This window comes from Gorilla gorilla, chromosome 2 (genome assembly GCF_029281585.2).
Source record: "Gorilla gorilla gorilla isolate KB3781 chromosome 2, NHGRI_mGorGor1-v2.1_pri, whole genome shotgun sequence".
NCBI classification, from domain to species: domain Eukaryota; kingdom Metazoa; phylum Chordata; class Mammalia; order Primates; family Hominidae; genus Gorilla; species Gorilla gorilla.
In genome coordinates, this window is record NC_086017.1 from 21,837,704 (window position 1) to 21,850,634 (window position 12,931).

At 40.0% G+C, this 12,931-nt stretch overlaps 1 protein-coding gene and 1 pseudogene across 1 annotated transcript in view; both read left to right on the plus strand.

Moving 5' to 3' along the window:
* Positions 1-12,931, plus strand: part of SYN2 (synapsin II) — a 180,937-nt gene that overhangs the window by 13,118 nt on the left and 154,888 nt on the right. The gene's annotated exons all lie outside the window — the stretch shown is intronic.
* LOC129532279 (actin, clone 302-like) overlaps positions 1-12,931 on the plus strand; it is an 89,780-nt pseudogene that overhangs the window by 12,508 nt on the left and 64,341 nt on the right.

Sequence of the window (12,931 nt, forward strand, 5' to 3'; positions counted from 1 at the left end):
TGTGATTAATGGATAACAATTTGTTCCATATTTCTCCTTTCCACTGAACACCTTGGTATTTCTTTTTCTCAGTGACACAGATACATGTTTGACCTTGAACAATTTCTTATTCTCTCTGAACTTTCTTCATTTAAAAAGAGGAGATAAAGTATATCTCAAACTAATTGAAATAAACTTTGAAAATGTCTAACAATATGATTGACACTTGACAGATGTTCAGTAAATGTTCCACCATGACAAGCAGATTTTCATAGCAGCTTTAAGACAACAGCTTACTCCATGAGTATTTATAGGAGCCTTCAAGTGAGTATAGGAGCCTGTCATTTGTGAACAGATTTTCATGACACTAAAAAATGATTTAGAAAAATAGAACAAACCTAGATGAATATTCCTTCATTTTGGTTGGAGTAATTTGTTGTACATGGTTTGGAAAACATTGATTAGCACTGTTTTGAAACAGTCTCTGGGGAAGATGTTTTTAAGCTGACTTATATGTGGAAACTTCATACTTTGAGCACTATCACATTCATGTCTCATTTAATCTTCCACACAATAGAATCTGTGGTGCAGTACTAATACTATTCTCATTTTACATATGAAGGAATTAAGGTCTAAGTAGGTTAAGATGATTACCCAAGCTCAAATAGCCAGGAAGTGATAGAATCAGGACTAGAACCCAGATTTGTGGGTTCTATAGGTTCTGTGGCCTGGAAAAGAGAATGTTCTACAGAAGGGACAAATCTGAGCTGAGCTTTGAAAGATGAGTGGGATTTAGATTAGTGAGGAAGGAAAGAGGCATTTCAGTAAAAAGGAAGAGATAGTAAAAATATAGTAACAGTAATGGGAAAGAAGTGTGTAGAGCAGATGTAGGCTAGTTGGCATAAAGGTTTCAGGGCAGGGAAAGGAAGAAGTTTGGATAAGCAGCGTGACTTTGGATCCTGTGTGTATTTCTTGAGGCTTCCTAGACTGAGTGCCAGGTGCCATAGAGCCAGGTGGTTAGCTAATCTGGTTGGAAATTTTGTGGGCAAAAATATCAGTTCTTCCAACCATTTAATAGACTTGTTTTCCAAGGGCATTTAGCTTAATGATTTCCCTTTGGTGCTAGCTTGGAATTCTCTTGCAGAAACATCTAGATTCTGATACAAAAGGCCAATGAACAGCGCCATGAAGAGTAGTGATGGGAGGATTGAGACTAGTTTAATTCATGCCATAACAATTTGCTATTCTTCTCTGAGTCTCAGTTTCCTCATCCTTAAAATTGGAATAATTTTACTTGTCCTAATTTCTTCATGCGATAATGTCTATGGGAGGACTTTGCAAACTGTAACAAAAACAACAGATTTCAATATGTATTGTCTGAAACTCTAGTAACTGGTGGGATTGAGAGTAGGTAGATATGAGGAAGAGTTCCCCACTTAGTTTCCTTTTAGGTATTGTCGTGGGCACTTTTTCTAGTTATGAGAGTAAGAACTTAGGGGAGGAAATAGGTTTTCTCAAGTATCAGGGATGTTGAGTCTAGTTAGAACTGTGTAGGTAGTGAATTTTGTTTTCTTACTTTTTGGTGCCTTCTCTCTCCAATGATGCCTCTTATTCTCTGTCTGTGGACATATATCTTATGACCTGGGACTCATTCCAGATGTGAACGTATTTTCTGAATCAAAATTGGGACATGAAGTCTTATTTTCCAGTGCAAGAAATAGTCTGGGAGATTTTTAGATGCTGAAATGGGGGAATTTGGAGGGAATTTTGGTGGTTGGAGACTACAAGACTGAAAATGTGAAATCAGCAGGTTCTTGGGACATTTAAGGCAAATTGTTGTTGGCATCCCTATTTCCTAGCCCTTAGTATTCAGTAGACTGAGCCCGTGAGCTAACCATGTTAGCTCAACTATGAGTTGCTAATGGTTACTGGCAACCCTTTTTCAGGTTTCTGCATTTTCATAGAAGGAGCTGGGAAATAGAAAAACTTCTCTGACACTAAGTCATGAATAGTGGAATTTCAGCACTAAGATCAGAGGAAAAGGAAAAGTATTCTTTATTGCCACCCACCTACATGAAAAGTCTACTATTTGAAAGAATAAAACATCAGTTAACTTGGCAAAATGGGATGAGACTAATTTTCCTGTAGCCTCCAGATAACTTATGCAGTCAGGTTTGTTTGAAAAAAATGCACTCAATTTAACTGTGACCCTTGGAAGGAAGTTGTAGTATTTCTGATTCCTTATTAAGGTCATATATTTAAGTAAAACTTTACAATTTATGTACTTTGACTTGTGTGTACCATTGCACTTAATTGTCACCTTGACCTTGTGAGGTAAATTGGTATAATTTCCTGCTTAGATTAGAAATCCAAGGCTCAGAGAGCTTGCAATTTTGCTTAAAGTTATAACACCGAAATAAAGCTGTGTCTAAAATCAATACTCTTCTCACTCTGTACTCTTTCTCTGTGCAGCTAAGCTCCTTTCTGATCTCTGCATTAGTCAATTGATGATGCTTTTGCTTAGAAGCACCAGGGATAGATAAAAAAATTGCTTAAGATGGCAAGAGCCTGTATGGTTTGTGACAGATGTTGCGTAGGTTGGATGAAAATAATTTAAAGATCGTCTCCTTTCCCTATATGCTTTTGTTAATGCTTATAATACTTCTATGACTTAGAGTTCTTCTGGTATATTTCAGACTGATTCTGAGTTGTCAGGAAAGAGGATTTTCACTCCAGAGCTCAGTTCTTTTAAAGCTTCTTATTTTTCTTTGTACCTGGAAATTTATTTCTTAGCCAGAACTCAGAGTGGCATCAGACTTAAACTTAAGTTCCTACTAAAAAGACTGTTCTCTGCTGGTCTGTTTTTTTTCCTGTCCTCTTCCCCCCCACCCTGGCCCCCCACATAATTAGTCCCTCTTGCAACATCCTCCTCTTCTCTCCCCCCAGTTGATTCCAGCTGTAGTGATATGGAAGGTTCCTGGAGTCGAAGGGCAGTGGGTTTTGGAGTAGGGAAAGGATTTGAAGCACCTGGCCCTCTGACTCGGGGTACCCCCTGAAAGTTTTGGGAGGTTCCTTGCTGCTATGCCCACTTCCCAGGATCCTGTGCTTTCCCCCAGACCCTTAGGAGAAAGATCTAGGTAGCAGCTTTGAAGGAAGAAGGACTCTCCAGAGATTCTTCTGTGCTGATTTAGTTTTTCCCCTAGATGTATCTTAGAAACAGGCACCTAGATATAAACTTTTTGTTTGACTTTAATGATTTACCTCCTCTCCCCTTCTTGGGGGTATTTATTTTGAGGTTTCCCATGTATTTCATATATTCTTTCATGAATTATTCAGTAGGAATTGGTGCTGTAACGCGAGCACAAGAAACATTGCCCTGTCTTCACAAAGCCTATAGTTTAGTGGAGGAGACAAGCTATTAAACAAGCAATGTAATAAAGTATGATTTATTATATCAGCATGATTAAAGGATGTTTTAAATAGAAAACATTTATCTCATAATTTTACCATAGCAGTAGAGGAGCTGCTTTCACATTTTTTGTATTCTCTTCTAATATTTGTTCATATACACACATTTTTACATAATTGTGGTTGTACTCTAGCTATAACTTCATATTTTTTTCACTTATAAATAATTTTGACATATGCCAGTCTTAAAAATTGTATTTTTTCATGGCTAATGTACCATGATTTCTTCAATTTATAATTCTGTTAAAGAACTGTATTGACTTCCAATTTTTCACCATTATGACATAGTACAACCGTAGGCATTCTCAATTTTCAGGAGACCAACTACTTGATCAAAGATTATTATATCTGTAACTCTTGGTAATGTTGCTATATTGCAATATCTGAAAAGATTCTATGAAAGGTTTTTTTCTATTATATTTGCAGTCTATCAACCATTTTTACCTCACTTTGCAGCACATGGTATTATCTTTTTTAGTGTTAATATCCGTAAAGCAGTATTTGCCCATTTTAACATGTATTTCTATGAGTATACCAGGTAAGATTAAATGTTTTCCCCAATGTTTGTTTAAAAATATGTGAAATGTCATGCTACTTTGGAGGCTGAGGTGGGTGGACCACTTGAGCCCTGTGACCAGCCTGGGCAACATAGCAACATCTTGTTTCTACAAATAAATAAATAAATTTTTAAAAATGTGAAACGTCAGTTCTTGTCTTTTGGCAGTTTGTTTGTTTACTTGGTGGTTTGATTTTAAATGGGCTATTCAATGTTAAAGATGAGGAATGGGTAGCAGCAGCTAGAATGGCTTCTTGGGTGTTTGTTCCAACTTGGCAGAAAACATCAGTGATTGTGAAGATAAGAATCAGATTCTTGGCTGGGCACGGTGGCTCATGCCTGTAATCCCGGCACTTTGGGAGGCCGAGGTGGGCAGATCATCCAAGCTCAGGAGCTCGAGACCAGCCTGGCCAGCGTAATGAAACCCCGTCTCTACTAAAAATATGAAAAACAAATCAGCTGAGTGTGGTGGTGTGCACCTGTAATCTCAGCTACTTGGGAGGTTGAGGCACGAGAGTCCCTTGAGCCCAGGAGGAAGAGGTTGCAGTGAGCTGAGATCACACTGCCTCACTCCAGCCTGGGTGACGGAGTAAGATTGCAAGGCTCTGTGTAAAAAAAAAAAAAAAAAGAGGTTCTTTCAGCTAAAATCAGTACTACATACAGGACTGACACCTGTGGGGTCTATACTAGGCTGTGAGTTCCATCAGGGCAAAGGCCATGTTTTATTCTTTGCCTCAGCCTTTAGCAGCCTGGCTGATGGTAGGCCTCAAAAAAAATGTTGAAGAAATTTCAAGTTCTTGGGACACTGGATAGTCTCCTCCAAATATCACTTCCGCATCTTCTTATATTGCCTAAAGTTTCACCATTTAAGTTGCATTTCATTCTTTGGATTTTAAAGAATGAAAATCTAATCTTGGAGACCTCTAGGAAGTTATTATTATTATTATTATTATTATTATTATTATTATTATTATTATTATTAGTTTTTGAGACGGAGTCTTGCTCTTTCGCCAGCCTGGAGTGCAGTGGCGCAATCTCGGCTCACTGCAACCTTTGCCTCTCGGGTTCAAGTGATTCTCCTGCCTTAGCCTCCTGAGTAGCTGGGACTACAGGTGTGCGCCACCATGCCTGGCTAATTTTTGTATTTTTTTAGTAGAGACAGGGTTTCACCATATTTACCAAGATGGTCTCGATCTCTTGACCTCGTGATCTACCTGCCTCAGCCTCCCAAAATGCTGGGATTACAGGTGTGAGCCACCGTGCCTGGCCTATTCTTAAAATTTTTTTTTTGTAGAGACAGAGTCTTGTTATGTTGCTCAGGCTGCTCTCAAACTCCTGGTCTCAAGCGATCCTCCTGCTTCAGCCTCCCAAAGTGCTGGGATGACAGGTATGAGCCACCGTGCCTGGCCAAGAAAATTATTAATGCCTATAGGAGGATGAATATGGTGGTCTCAGGTAACATACTGGAGATTATAGCTGCAATATGAGAGCAACACCCTGCAGAGATAGAATGTAGAATGCACACCCGGTGGTGGAGGAGTAGAGAAATGCTCACAAGAGTAGTAGGAAGTTGTCAGAAATAACAGCTACATTTATTGACCAGACCCAGGAATATGAGAACTGGTAAGTAATCTTAGTGTTCACCTGAGCCTTGGTGTCCTTATATGTTAAATGTGGATGAGAATGCCTATTTTCCAGGGTTATTGTGCTACTTAAAGTGGGTTATGAAAGTGCTCTGTAAATTCAAAAGTGCTTTATAAATAAAAAAAAAAATCATTGTCATCACCATCATGTAGGAAGCTAGGGAATACAGGGATAAAATTTCTTTTTATTATTTTTTCAGGAGCTAGATTTATTCTTCATATTTTTAGCTAATCTTTATCATTTGAAGGTGAAATTGAAGTTTATAAAGTAGTATTTCCCCCCCCACCCCAAAAAGAAACAGTGAAGAAGTAGAGAGGATAGGGAGGTAGCTTTGGGGAGTGTAAGACTTTTTTAGCTTTTTATCATGTTAAATGAATAGCTTCTTTCTGCCCAAGTCTTTTTCCGAGAGGATGGTGAAAAGAGGAAGGCACACTGTGGACCATGTTCAGAGTCAGTATTTTATTTGATTGAAGCAGTGGGACAAGATGAGGAGGAATTATGAGTTAATCTTTGAATAGTAGGGTGGAATCTGCTAAGGAGAACCTTGAATACAAAGCTCACATATTTTTTCTTTATCTTGTAGTCAGTAGAAAGTTGTGAAGGTTTTGATCAGGGGAGTGAGTTGATAAGTGCTGCACTTAGGAAGGTTTATCTGAAGACAGTGTAGAAAATGGGCAGTGGGGGGCATGGGTGGAGAACTTGTGCAGTCCTGGAGACCAACTAGGAGCATGTTTTGGTTGTCCGTCTGTGAGGTACTGGATGTTTGAACTAAAACCGTAGCAGTGGAAAAGAAGGAGTGGATACAACGGTGTCTTGAGAGTGTAGTCCTGGGGTAAAGGAGCTTTGGGGACCTTATGACCCTCAATCTGTTACTGCTTCCAAAGGTTTGTTTTCTCTGTAGACTTTTTAAAAATCAAAGTATAAAACTGACATACATAAACGTGCAGAAATAGTAAGTTTGTAACTCATTGAGTTTTTAGTATAAAATTATAAAGTATGACCCAAGATGAGATATGCATGCAACATTACCAGCGCCTGCTAAGCTTCTATCCATCATTACTTCCTTTTTTTTTTTTTTTTTTTTTGAGACAGAGTCTCACTCTGTCGCCCAGGCTGGAGTGCAGTGGTGTGATCTCAGCTCACTGCAACCTCCACCTGCAGGGTTCAAGCGATTCTCCTGCCTCAGTCTCCTAAGTAGCTGGGATTACAGGTGCATGCCAACACGCCCAGCTAATTTTTTTGTATTTTTAGTGGAGATGGGGTTTCACCATGTTGGCCAGACTGGTCTCCAACTCCTGACCTCGTGATCCGCTCATCTTGGCCTCCCAAAGTGCATTACTTCTTTCAGTCTTGACTTCTTCTCCCTGAACAGATAACCACTATTTTGCTTCCTTCAGCATATGTTAATTTTGCCTACTTTTGAGCTTTATATAAACGAAATCCTACAGTAGAAACTCTTTTTGTGTCTGGTTTCTTTTGTTTAACATAATGTTCATGAGATGCATTTGTTTTCTTGTAGATAGCATTAGTTCATTCTTTGACATTGCTGATTTGTATTTCATTCTCTGAATATATCACAGTTTATGCATTCTGCTATAATGGATACTTAAGTTGTTCCCAGTTTGGGGCTACTGTGAATAATGGTGATAAGAACAATTTTTGTACATGGTGTTGGTGATTATAAGCTCTTATTCCTGCTGGGTGTGTACCCAGGAGTGGCATTTGCTGGGTTATAGGGCATATGTATATTCAGCTTTTAGTAGTTTTACAGTTTTACAGAATGATTGTACCAGTTTACACTCCCACCAGCAGTATATGAGAGTTCCTCACCAAAACTGCGTCTTGTCAGCTCAGGCTGCTGTAACAAAGACCTTAGACTGGGAGGCTTAAACAACAGAAATTTATTTCTCACAGTTCTGGAGGCTGGATATCTGAGATCAGGGTGCCAGCGTGATTGGGTTCTGGTGAGGGCCCTCTTTCTGGCTTGTAGACGGCACCTTCTTGCTATGCCCCTACATGGTGAAGGGAGAGAGCCTAGGTCTCTTCATCCCTTTATAAGGACACCATTCCCATCATGGGCGGGGAGGGACTCTCTTCTCTTGACTTCATCTACACTAATTACTCCCAAAGGTTCCACCTCCAAACGTCATCACAATTGGGGATTAGGGCTTTAATATATGTGTTTGGGAGTGACACAAACATTCAGTCCATAGCAACGTGGTATTGTCAGTATTTTAAATTTCAAAGGCTTTTATCTTATAGGAAACTTGACTAGAGAAGGCTGTACCTAACATAAAGGAAGAAAGGGATTATTGGTTATTGAATGCCTGCTGTGTATGAGATACTGCCTAAGTGCTTTTCCTAATATTGTCTCATTTAATCAAGGTAATCTCATGTAAATTTTGAGATCAGTGTTGTGTTGATTTTACAAGCCAGAAAACTGACGCTACAGGTTAGTCAGCTTGTAATTGCCATCCAGAATCCAGCCTAGATCTGCTGGAGTCTAAACCAATCACATTACATAGAAACTACATTTGTCAGTGAGGTGTGTGGTCTTTTTTTTGTTTTTGTTTTGGTGGATGGGGGGGCTTTTCCTGATGACCCTGAAAGTCCGTCATATAAGTGGTCCCCTTCTGATACACAGTGCCTAGCTGGCCCTGCAAATGGCCTTGCCATTTTAAACTCATCATCAGAGGTGAATGTGGCAAGATTGTAATTTTGCCTCCTGTGTGAAAAATTAGAGTCAGCTTCATGGCTCAGCCTTCCCAGCTCTTCTCCATAAAGGATCTCCTCATTCTGTCTGCGGAAACATATGTTTATTTGTAATGCATTTCGTTTGTGGTAATTGGAGCAGCGTGCCTTTTCATTCTCCTGTCAAACACCCATCTCCCTGCCTAGAGAGCTTCGGAGCCTGATATAATGAGCTTGTGAATTACATTAGGTTGGAAATCAGGTTTCTAATTAAACACATATGAAAGATGTCGTACCCATTGTCCCCCTTTTTATCATTTGTGATCTTGAGATGTCCCTAGATCCTATGAGATTCCTGTCCTGGTTGATGAAAGATTTCAGATTGGAGCACAGTACCTGATCAGCTGGGGCTAATGTCAGCTTCATCCATTTTACAAAACACTGAGAAGAGTGAGGATATTGACATTAGTTGAAACATTGCTGTGACTAGGCACTTTACATATATTATCTCATTGAATCCTTATGTCTTCAAAGAGATATTATCTCCGTTTAGCATATGAGCAGATGGTTAAGTAACTTCCCCAAAGATGCATACAGCTAGAAAGTGGTGAATGAGGATTTGAATTTTTGTCTGAATTCAAAACCCATGTTTCTTTCAATTCATGCCTCTGAGAGCAGAATGATTGTGCTATTAACATTTCATGGCCCAGTGGAAAAAAGTTTAGAGGGAGGACCTTAGGCATCAATGTCAGGAAAGGGGCTTTGGAGAATCAACACTTAATCAGAAGAGTAACCTTCATGACTTATATAGAGGAAAGAGGTTATAAGTAATTCTTGTGCTTTCTTTACTTTGGGAATGAAACAGACTGTGCTGTGACTAGTGGTAAGCTTAGATAATTTCCAGGTGTGAGGCAGACTAGGGTACAAGAGACTAATACAATATGTAGCTGGGACTCTCTTTTTCCCAAATTGAGATATTATTTGCATACCATAAAATTCACCCCTTTAAAATATACAATTTGTTGGTTTTAGTATATTCACAAGATTATATAACCACCACCACTTATTCCAGAACATCTTAATCACCCCAAAAACCATATACATGTTAGCAGTATTTCCCATTCCTCCCTTAAGCAGCCCCAGGCAACCACTAATTTACCTTCTGTTTCTGTGGATTTGCTTATTATAAGCATTTCATATAAATGGAACCATACAATACGTGGCCTTTTGTGTCCAGCTTTTTTCATCTTAGCATAATGTTTTCAAGATTCATCCGCATTGTATCATGTGTCAGTACTTCATTCCTTTTTATGGAATTTTATTCCTACACACAATATTTCCTTTATAGATATACTGCATTTTACTTGTCTATTTACTTATCAGTTGATGGACATTTGGGTTGTTTTCACTTCTGTGTAATTATAAATAAAGCTGTTATGAATATTTATGTACAAGTTGTTGTGTGAACATACGCTTTCAGTTCTTTTAGGTATATACCTAGGAGTGGAAGTGCTGGGTCATATAGTAATTTTATTTTTAACTTTTTGAGGTACTGCCAGACTGTTTTCCAAAGTGGTTGCACTATTTTATATTACCACCAGCAATTTATGGTTCCACTTTCTTCACATCCTCAGTGACAGTAGTTACTGTCTGGTTTTTTTATGTTATTATTATAGTCATCCTACTCTTTGTGAAGTAGTATCTCATTGTGGTTTTGGTTTGCATTTCCCTAATGATGAATGATGTCAACTATCTTTCCATGTGCTTATTAGCTATTTGTGTATCTTCTTTGGAGGAATGTCTATGCAATTCCTTTTCCCACTTTTTGATTGGGCTAATTTAATTGAGTCTTTCTGTTGTTGAGTTGTAAGGGTTCTTTATATGTTCTAGGTAAAAATACTGTCTTAGTCTGTTTTGTGTTGCTATAACAGAATATTACAGACTGAGGAATTTATAAAGAAAAAAAAAACATGTTTCTCACAGTTCTGGAGGCTGGGAAGTCTAAGATCAAGGGACCATATCTGATGAGGGCCTTTTGGCTGCATCATAACATGGTGGAAGGCATGACATGGCATTACATTGCACAAGAGTGAGGGTGAGGGTTAGAGGGCCAAACTTATCCATTATCAGGAACCTACTACTGCAACAACTAACTCACTCCCAGGATAACAGCATTTGTCCATTCACGAAGGCAGAGCTTTCATTAGGCCCACCTCATAACACTGTTGCATTGGGGATTAAGTTTCCAACACATGAATTTTGGGAGACACACTCAAACCACAGCATTCCACTCCAGCACCAGCCCCCTTCTCACATGCAAAATATATTTATTCGATGCCGATGGCCTTCAAAGTTTTAACTTGTTCCACATCAACTGAAAAGTCCAAAGCCCGAAGTCTCATCTAAATCAGATATGGGTGAGACTCAAGGCACAATTCATCCCAAGATAAGTTTCTTCCAGCCGTGAGCCTGTGAAATCAAAACAGGTTGTTTATTTCCAAAATATAATGGTGGGACAGGCATAGGATAGACGTTCCTATTACAAAAGGGAGAAATAGGCAAGAAAAAGGGGTGACTGGTCCCAAGTAAGTCCAAAACCCAACATCATGAATAACGTTAAATCTTAAAGCTCCAGAATAATCTTCCTTGATTCCATGTCCCCATCTTCTGGGCACTCTGGGTCAGGGACTGGGCCCACAAGGCCTCAAGCAGCCCTGCCCCCTTGGCTTTGCTGGGCTCAGTCCATGCAGCAGCTCTCACAGGTTGGAGTCTCGTACCTGCAGCTCTCTCAGGCCAGAGTTGCACACTGGTAGTTCTACAGTTCTGTGGTGTTAGGGGGCTTATTACTGAACCAAACTTGGGTCCATCAACCTGGCATAGCAAAGCCAAACACTGGCATCGAGATTTGCAGCGAGAGGAAGTGAGGCATTTATTGCAGGGCACCAAGCAATGAGAATTGACAGCTAATGCTTAATACCTGAACTCCCCAATGGCTTACGTGTAAGGGTTTTTAAAGGTGGGGAGGCAGAGGTTACAGGCAAAGCAAAGCCATACATTGATATATGGAGGCTATCATAAATTGATTTGACCTGAAAAGGTGGGGCATCTCAAGAGTGGGGGCCTGCAAGTCATAGGTAGATTCAAAGATGTTCTAGTTTGTAATCGGATAAGAAAATAAAGCTTTGTCTGAAAACCTGGGGTCAGTAGAAAGGAATGCTAATCTCTGGTTTGTGAGTGTGGACTTCCTCCAGGCCTCTCAGCAAGAAATTTAGAACAAAGAATGGTGGAAGACAGAGTTCAGTCCTCATTTCCTCTTTGTCTGAGGTCTGCATGCAAGAGGATGGCATTTTCTGTTGGTGAGGGTCCAGGTTTTTTTGAAAACAACTGAGGGACATATGTTAAGATATTATCTTTAGTTTCAATAGGGAACCAAACATTTTATGGCTCTAACTTCCTTGCTGTTGTTTTAAGCTATTACTGCCTTCTTGTTTATCAGATGGCTCTTTGGTTTTTAAAGCCAGCTAGGTGCCTGGAATTTTTCTTGAAGGAACTAAAGATTTTACTTCATTTCCATGCTTGGAGTGGGGCCCAGCAGACCCCTAAGAGGGGTACCTGCTCCATCTTAGGCTGACCCACTCACATGGCTCCACTAGGCATTGCTGTAGTGGAGACTCTCTGTGGTGGCCTCATTCCTATGGCTTAGCTAGGCATTGCCCTAATTGTAGGGGAGGGGTGCGGCACACTAGCTGTGGTGGCTCTGGCTCTGTTCCTGTGACAAGTCTCTGCGTTGGCCCCCAGGACATCTGCAACATCTTTGAAATCTAGGAGGAGATTGCCATGGCTCCACAGTTCTTGTATTCTGCATATTAGCAGAGTCAGCACCCTGTGGATATCACCAAGGTTTACCATTTATGCCCTATGGAGCTACAGCCTGAGCCACACCCAGGACCATTTGAACCACAGCTGGGGAGTCTGAGGAACACTGTACTGGCATGCAGGGAGCAGTGTCCTGATGAAACCCGAGGCAGTAAGTCCACTGAGGTTGTGCCAGGCATAGTGAGGAAACCATTCTGCCTTCCTAGAGCTCTGGGCCTGTGATGGGAGGGTCACAATCTCAAAGATCTCTGAAATGCCTTCAGGGTCATTCTCTCATTGTCTTGATGAATAGCACCTGGCTTCCTTCTAGCTGTACTACTCTGTTTAACAAACTGTTAATTGGCTACATCCTTAGTATTCTCTCCTGAATACACTTTTTTATTCTTTGCCTTTCCAGGCTGAGAGTTTTCCATATCTTTCCTTCTCCTTCCCTTTTCATTGTAAATTATGTCTAAGTCATTTCTCTTTTCCTTCACTTTACTATAAGGGGCCAAAGGAAGTAATGAAGCATCTTGAACACTTTGCTGCTTAGATGTTCCTCCTACCAGATATCCTAGTTCATCACTGTTAAGTTCTGCATTCTACAAAGTCCTAGGACATGAAGACAATTCCACTAAGTTCTTTGCAACTGTGTAATGAGAATAGACTTTACTCCAGTTTCTAATACCTTGTTCCTCATTTCCATCTGAGACCTCATCGTCAGAATTGCTTTTACTG